This window comes from Schistocerca cancellata, chromosome 6 (assembly GCF_023864275.1).
Source record: "Schistocerca cancellata isolate TAMUIC-IGC-003103 chromosome 6, iqSchCanc2.1, whole genome shotgun sequence".
NCBI lineage: Eukaryota > Metazoa > Arthropoda > Insecta > Orthoptera > Acrididae > Schistocerca > Schistocerca cancellata.
This window is the reverse complement of record NC_064631.1, coordinates 402158540-402164539: the sequence shown is the minus strand read 5'-3', so window position 1 is coordinate 402164539 and position 6000 is coordinate 402158540. Positions and strand designations below refer to the sequence as shown.

At 38.4% G+C, this 6000-nt stretch overlaps 1 protein-coding gene across 1 annotated transcript in view; it reads left to right on the top strand.

The window, feature by feature from the left end:
- Positions 1-242: 242 nt before the first annotated feature.
- The window catches only part of LOC126191339 (cytochrome P450 6k1-like), a 60831-nt gene continuing 55073 nt past the window's right edge, over positions 243-6000 (top strand). The window contains exon 1 of the mRNA XM_049932173.1: positions 243-279. The gene's annotated coding sequence lies outside the window, so the exon portion shown is untranslated. The remainder of the gene's footprint in view (positions 280-6000) is intronic.

Below are 6000 nucleotides of genomic sequence, written 5' to 3'. Positions count from 1 at the left end.
AATCTTCTTCCCTCAATAAGGCCCTTAGTTTGATTTTCAAAGAATGAGCTGCTGGAGAATCATTAAATGGCTTTTCTCCTTGCATTTTAAAGCATTTTAACCAGCCCGGACATGATTTTATGCCCATCACTACAACCGAAGCGAGTGTATTCTTTTATCTCTTTCGTAGTCACCTGGGGACTGGTGAGTTGCATAACTCGGAACTCGTACCGCGTATATAAGCGGCGCGCAGAATACATCGCACAGTATTCCACACGGCAGCAGCAGCGTCATCAACAGGCAAGTACTGCGCTGACCAGGCATCACAACACGTATTTTTCATTCTGCAACCGACCACTTTGTAAACCCGTCGACTTTCTGTGCTTGTAGTGAACGCACATGTACACAAACACAATCATGCTGCACTGTACACCAAATTAGAGTCAGTGCATAGCTTAAATCATTTCTTCCGATTGTCAGCTAAAGAACAGAGTTCTAAATTATAGTGTGTGTGGCTGGTAGTCAGACTCATGACTTTTTTGGGGGTCATCAATCTTTCGACCGATTTGATGTGGCCCGCCACTACTTTCTTCACTTTGCCAACCCCTCCATCTCCGAGTAGCACTTGCGCTCAATGTCCTCGATTATTTGTTGGATGCATTCCACTCTCCGTCTTCACCTATATCTTTTGCCCTCTACGCCACCCTCTAGTATCTTGAAATTATTTTTAGAAGTCTCTCCATGTGTGCTATCATTCTGTCCCTTCTTCTACTCAACGTTTTCCACGTATTCCATGCTGCGGAGATCTCCCTTATTTTTTATCTTATGAGACAAATTATCCTTCAATATTCTACTGTAACACCAGATGTCCAACATTTCGATTATTTGATTTCTATGCAATTCTGTGCCCTATTGTCCAATCCCAGAAATGTCCTGCTTAAATGAAGACCTACGTTTGATACAAGCAGACTCATCTTAGCAGGGAATCTTCTATAGGCTTGTGTTAGTCTGCTTCTTCTATCCTAATTTCGTTCGTCATGCGTTATTTTGCCTCCAAAGTTGCAGAATTTTTCACTACATTTATTACACTCGTCCCGGTTTTTATATTAAGATTATCGTTAATCTCATATTTGCTACTTCTTAATTTTTCTTTGGTTTGCTCTCAGTATATGTTCTACGCTGATTAGCATACTCATACCATGCAACAGCTCCTGTAATTTTCCCTCACTTATTACAGCCACCTCATCAGCGATTCTCGTCACTGAGATTCCTTTCACCCTGAATTTAAGTTTCCGACATTAATTCTTGGATGTACAGCTGGAGCAATAGTGTAGAAGGACAATATACCTATTTTACGCTCTTTCTGTCACAGTAGTTCTCTCTTGGGTTTTCATTCTTATTCTTCCCCTTGTTTCTTGTACGCTTTTCCTATTAGTTTACACCTATTATTCTGAAAATTAGAAATGACTTGCTTCAATCCTCTTCATCACCCTCGAACACAAATCCTACGAAAGAGTTTTCATCTACCTTTCATTTTGCATTTGTAATCAAGCGGACCGACAACAGTGCTTCCCTGAGCCTGTCCGTTTCCTAAAGTCATAGAATCATCGTGTAACTGATCGTCAAATTTATTTTCCATTATTTTTTATGTTATTATTGCCCTCGAACTTTGATAGATTGCCTGTTAAGTAAATTGTCATATAGTTCTCGCATTTATCTGCCATTGGCTTCGTCATTGATTGTCCGCAATCTCATAGATACTACATTCATTCTTGAATAATTATTTGTGCTTCATTACGCCCACTGATATTAGAAATTTCCATGGAATTTTGTGTATCGATAGTCGTGTCTGATCGCAAATCTTCCAAAGAACTTTCAGTCTCTGATTCCATCACACAGGATATATAATTTCTCATAGTACTTCACATCTCATTGCATTTAGCAAAGTTAACGGTATAAAATTTTTGACTTCAGTGTTAATGTGAATTACCGCAATTGTAAACATCTTTGAGACATTGCAAGCAACCGAATCCAAGCATGCACGAGGCTGTAATGATAGCATAAACTCGCATTTCTTCGTGGCTTCACAAAGTATTTTATGAAGTGTCAAACTTCCTGACTTTTGGCAAACTTCGTGTCATGCGTTCCTATTTTTATGATGCCTAATGGGTGTTATTTTCTACTGAAACTGGCGTCAAGAGATGTTCGTGGTACAATGAAACTTCCTTCTTTGGTACCTGTGTACTTCAATAACTATTTTGAAAAGTTTACTTTAGTACAATAACATTTTGCTATCGTGGAATTCGACATTAAGATTTGTCAAACTCTCACTTTATTGTTCTGTCCAGTGTTGTTGGTTTTTAGAATCCGCGCAAATTTATTTGCTTACACTTTAAATGGCTGTAGTGTACAGAGCAGGGAGCAGTAAGGTTCTAGATCACTAACTATAAAATTATTCCACTAATTTTGTTTTCCGGAGGTATAACCTTTAAACAAGTTACTTAAATATTTACAAATAAAAAATCAGTTTAAAATAAGTATTCAATATGAGTTTCAAGAAACAGCAAAATCACAATTGAACACAGAAGATATCCCATTCCATTTTCAAAAACGCCATGCATACTTACTCACATGAATAAGGACAGTCGGACAGTCGAAACCCAAATGGTTATGTATTCAGTATTTTAAAAGGTACGTATTAAAATGACTCCGATGAAATAATATTAAGAATCACTTCAACTTTCAGTGACACTCTTTCCCCAGAGTCGTTAAGAGAAACTTATGAGTTTCTAATAAAGTCTTTTTTACAACAGGTTACACAAAATAACATGATTGCTCTTACCAAGCTAGATATCCACGAGGAAACGTATTAGTTGCCTCTAGCACCGTTATTCCCAGAATTTGAATTTCATTGGCAGAGCGCCACTTGAGATCAGGGGGAATACCTTTTTAACGTAACAACAACATTCAGTTAATTTTATTTTTAACTCCCCTAAAGCCCAGTTGGGAGCATTAGAGGCAAATAGGTCTTTAGGAAGTCAGTGAGAGCTATTAGGTTCAATAAAATTCAAACTCACCAAATTGAATAGGATGCCAGTATGTTGGTGAAATATGTATAATGCCTTCGGTTAAAATAAATGGACTTCAGCTATTTCCACATGGCATGCCCAGCACGCACGTGCATGACTCCGTAACTCGAAGCCAAGAGTATGAGACTTGGTCGAAGGTAAACTTCTGTCGACTGGACACGCACCCCACATCAGGAATGATTTCTACTAAATGTGGCACTGCGTTACAGTAGCCGTCGCCTACATGCTCACTTGTGGGAACTCCAACTGAAGAAATCACATCTCACATGTGGCAGAAACACTTGTTGCAGTACATCCGAAGCACAACCTCTTGCTTAACGGCTGAGACCAAAAAATAACTACTAAGATTACGGACAGAATTATCATCGGCACAGGTTCACCGGCGTTGAGTTCACTTTCCCCACCCCTCCCCTCTGGTCATGTCACCAGTGGCGGAGTAGCAATGTCTCTGGCGCACTCGCCGCTTCCCGATACGAACCGGAACACGGCTGAACGCTGTTGCAACGCATTTCTGACGTGATTCCCCTTCTGCAACTGATACCTTTTTACCGTGAACGCTGCTGACTGTTAGTCTAGAGTACGTGTTTATGGATGAACGACAGCATTGGTCAGTAGAAACTCACTTTTTGCTGCACTAAAAATCCTTCATTAGCTTAATAAAAATACGAAATAATTATAGTATATTTTGTGGCATACAGAACGTCCTCCGACAGCTCTTTGGAATGATATGTGACACATATGACTGCAGAATACGGTTTCTGTCAGTACAGTATACTTGCACCAAACAGACATAAATACTGTCGAAGAATACGTGAAAAGTGTGATTATCAAGCAGTCACATACACAATGTGAGTAGGCAGTGGATATTGTCACTCTAGTGTCAATAGCGTGTAGCATCACGTGTTTTTTTTTTCCACTCTGTGCGTGTCTGCGACAACGGAGGCGAGTCCACCATATTTAATAAATCTGAATTAACAATCATGGACAAACTAAACTGCTTTGCATATTCAAAAACACTCGATATTGCATAGGCTATACATGATGTGGCGATTTTAGAAAAAAAATGGTTTAAAAAACGATCTACATCCACATGGCTATTCTGCAAATCACACATAAGTGCCTGGCAGAGAGTTTATCGAACTATGAAATTATAATGTTCTGTTTTGTTTCTCGCAGCAGTTTGTACTGAAAACCTGTGACGTGATACAGCAAAATGATCAGATATTGTCGGCGTATGAAGGTTATTCGTAAGTCTTCAGATGTATTTCAACACAGATACCACACAAAACCACAAAAAAGCCGATTTCGGTGAAAGAAGTTTGTAGCACAACGCCTCAAGTACTGCATGTTCCGAAAAAAACTTCAACACCACACTGCCAGTCAGGTGAAAGGCTATATCATAAGACTGCTCTTAATCTGCCTACATCTGTCGTCTAACTAGACTAACATCTTTCTTTAAGAAATTCATTCTTCCTGTTACACTTTCGCCATAGAAGTTTGAGCTCTATGTAGCGTCGTTATGATTCCCTTCTTTGCCAAAATTTATGCTGTGCTATTTACTGTTAATTACAGACAGAAAAATTTTCTTCCAATGAAATCTTATCATACACACAAACACACACACACACACACACACACACACACACACACACACACACAAACACACACAAATACACACACCACGCACGCGCGCGCGCACACACACACACACACACAGCAACAGCAACAATAACAATAATGAAAAGCATAGTATCGTTCTTTGGTCGGTATAAAATGAAACAACATTTTCCGAGGTACAAGCAATTCAGCTGTTTCCTAATTCAACAACTAAGGACAATGCATGTGGGTCTAAAAATAGCTATTTTGACATTTTTTCTGTTGATTCGCTGTGTTATGATAAATATTATAAATGTAACCTATTATATTATATTCTACACGCCATGTTTGCTGCCTACAGTGTTCACAATGATTGTGTTTGTCATGTAATACGATAGGAAAAGAAGCCTGTGACGGTTGGAGATAATGTCACAGGTTATCCCAAAGTCGTATCACAACACATACATGTGGCATTAATCCACATAAATCCACCTGATAATGGAGATTTAAACTTCCGAATTTCGTCGTGGAAATAAATAAATTGTGACTGCTAACAGCAGACTTGTTGTTTCGTGCAAAGAATTAGGGTGTAGTAGGTCTGTAGAAACGAAAATATTCATTCAAAATAAGATATGAGATTGCGTAGTTTTGCTTTCCAGCCATGCTAACGAGTCTATCTATTTATGATTCCATCTGATAGACTACAGCAAATATTAAATAGAATGTCTGGAGAGCTACCAAAGGAAGTTCTCTATGACAGCACAATTTCTCTGAACCCTCTTGTGGGGAAGGTCATTCCTCTTAAGTTAGCGGGCCCACGGCGTACCTTGAACTCCATATCGGTCGGTTACATATTCATCACTTAAACCGAGCCACATATAAGAAATACCTCATTTATTAGAATTTTATTATTACCTCAGGGTTTTTAATTGATAATCTTTGCTACAGGTGGCTTGCTTCTACCAGAACTTTGCTTAGAGGTCCATAACAAATGAAAGTCTGTTACCTTTATCAGATAAAGCGTTTTAGTTTTATTATTTAAAGTAATGATTTACATTTTTAAGATTCACAGTTTATAAGTTTATTATAATAAGCCAAAATGTTTGAACGAAATTTTGCATTTTGTTTTGGTTTTATTGACAGTTCAGATTTCTTCTATTTACTGTGTTTTCTCTTCCGATGAAATACATTTGATTTGCATCTCCACAACAAATATCTTCAGGACCTTATTCCTTCCCAGTCTGTCAATCATGTTCGTTATAGTCAACGGCTTCATCATCTTCATCTGAACTGTTGTCATCTCCATCTATTATTATTTCAGCGTCAGGATTCGTGT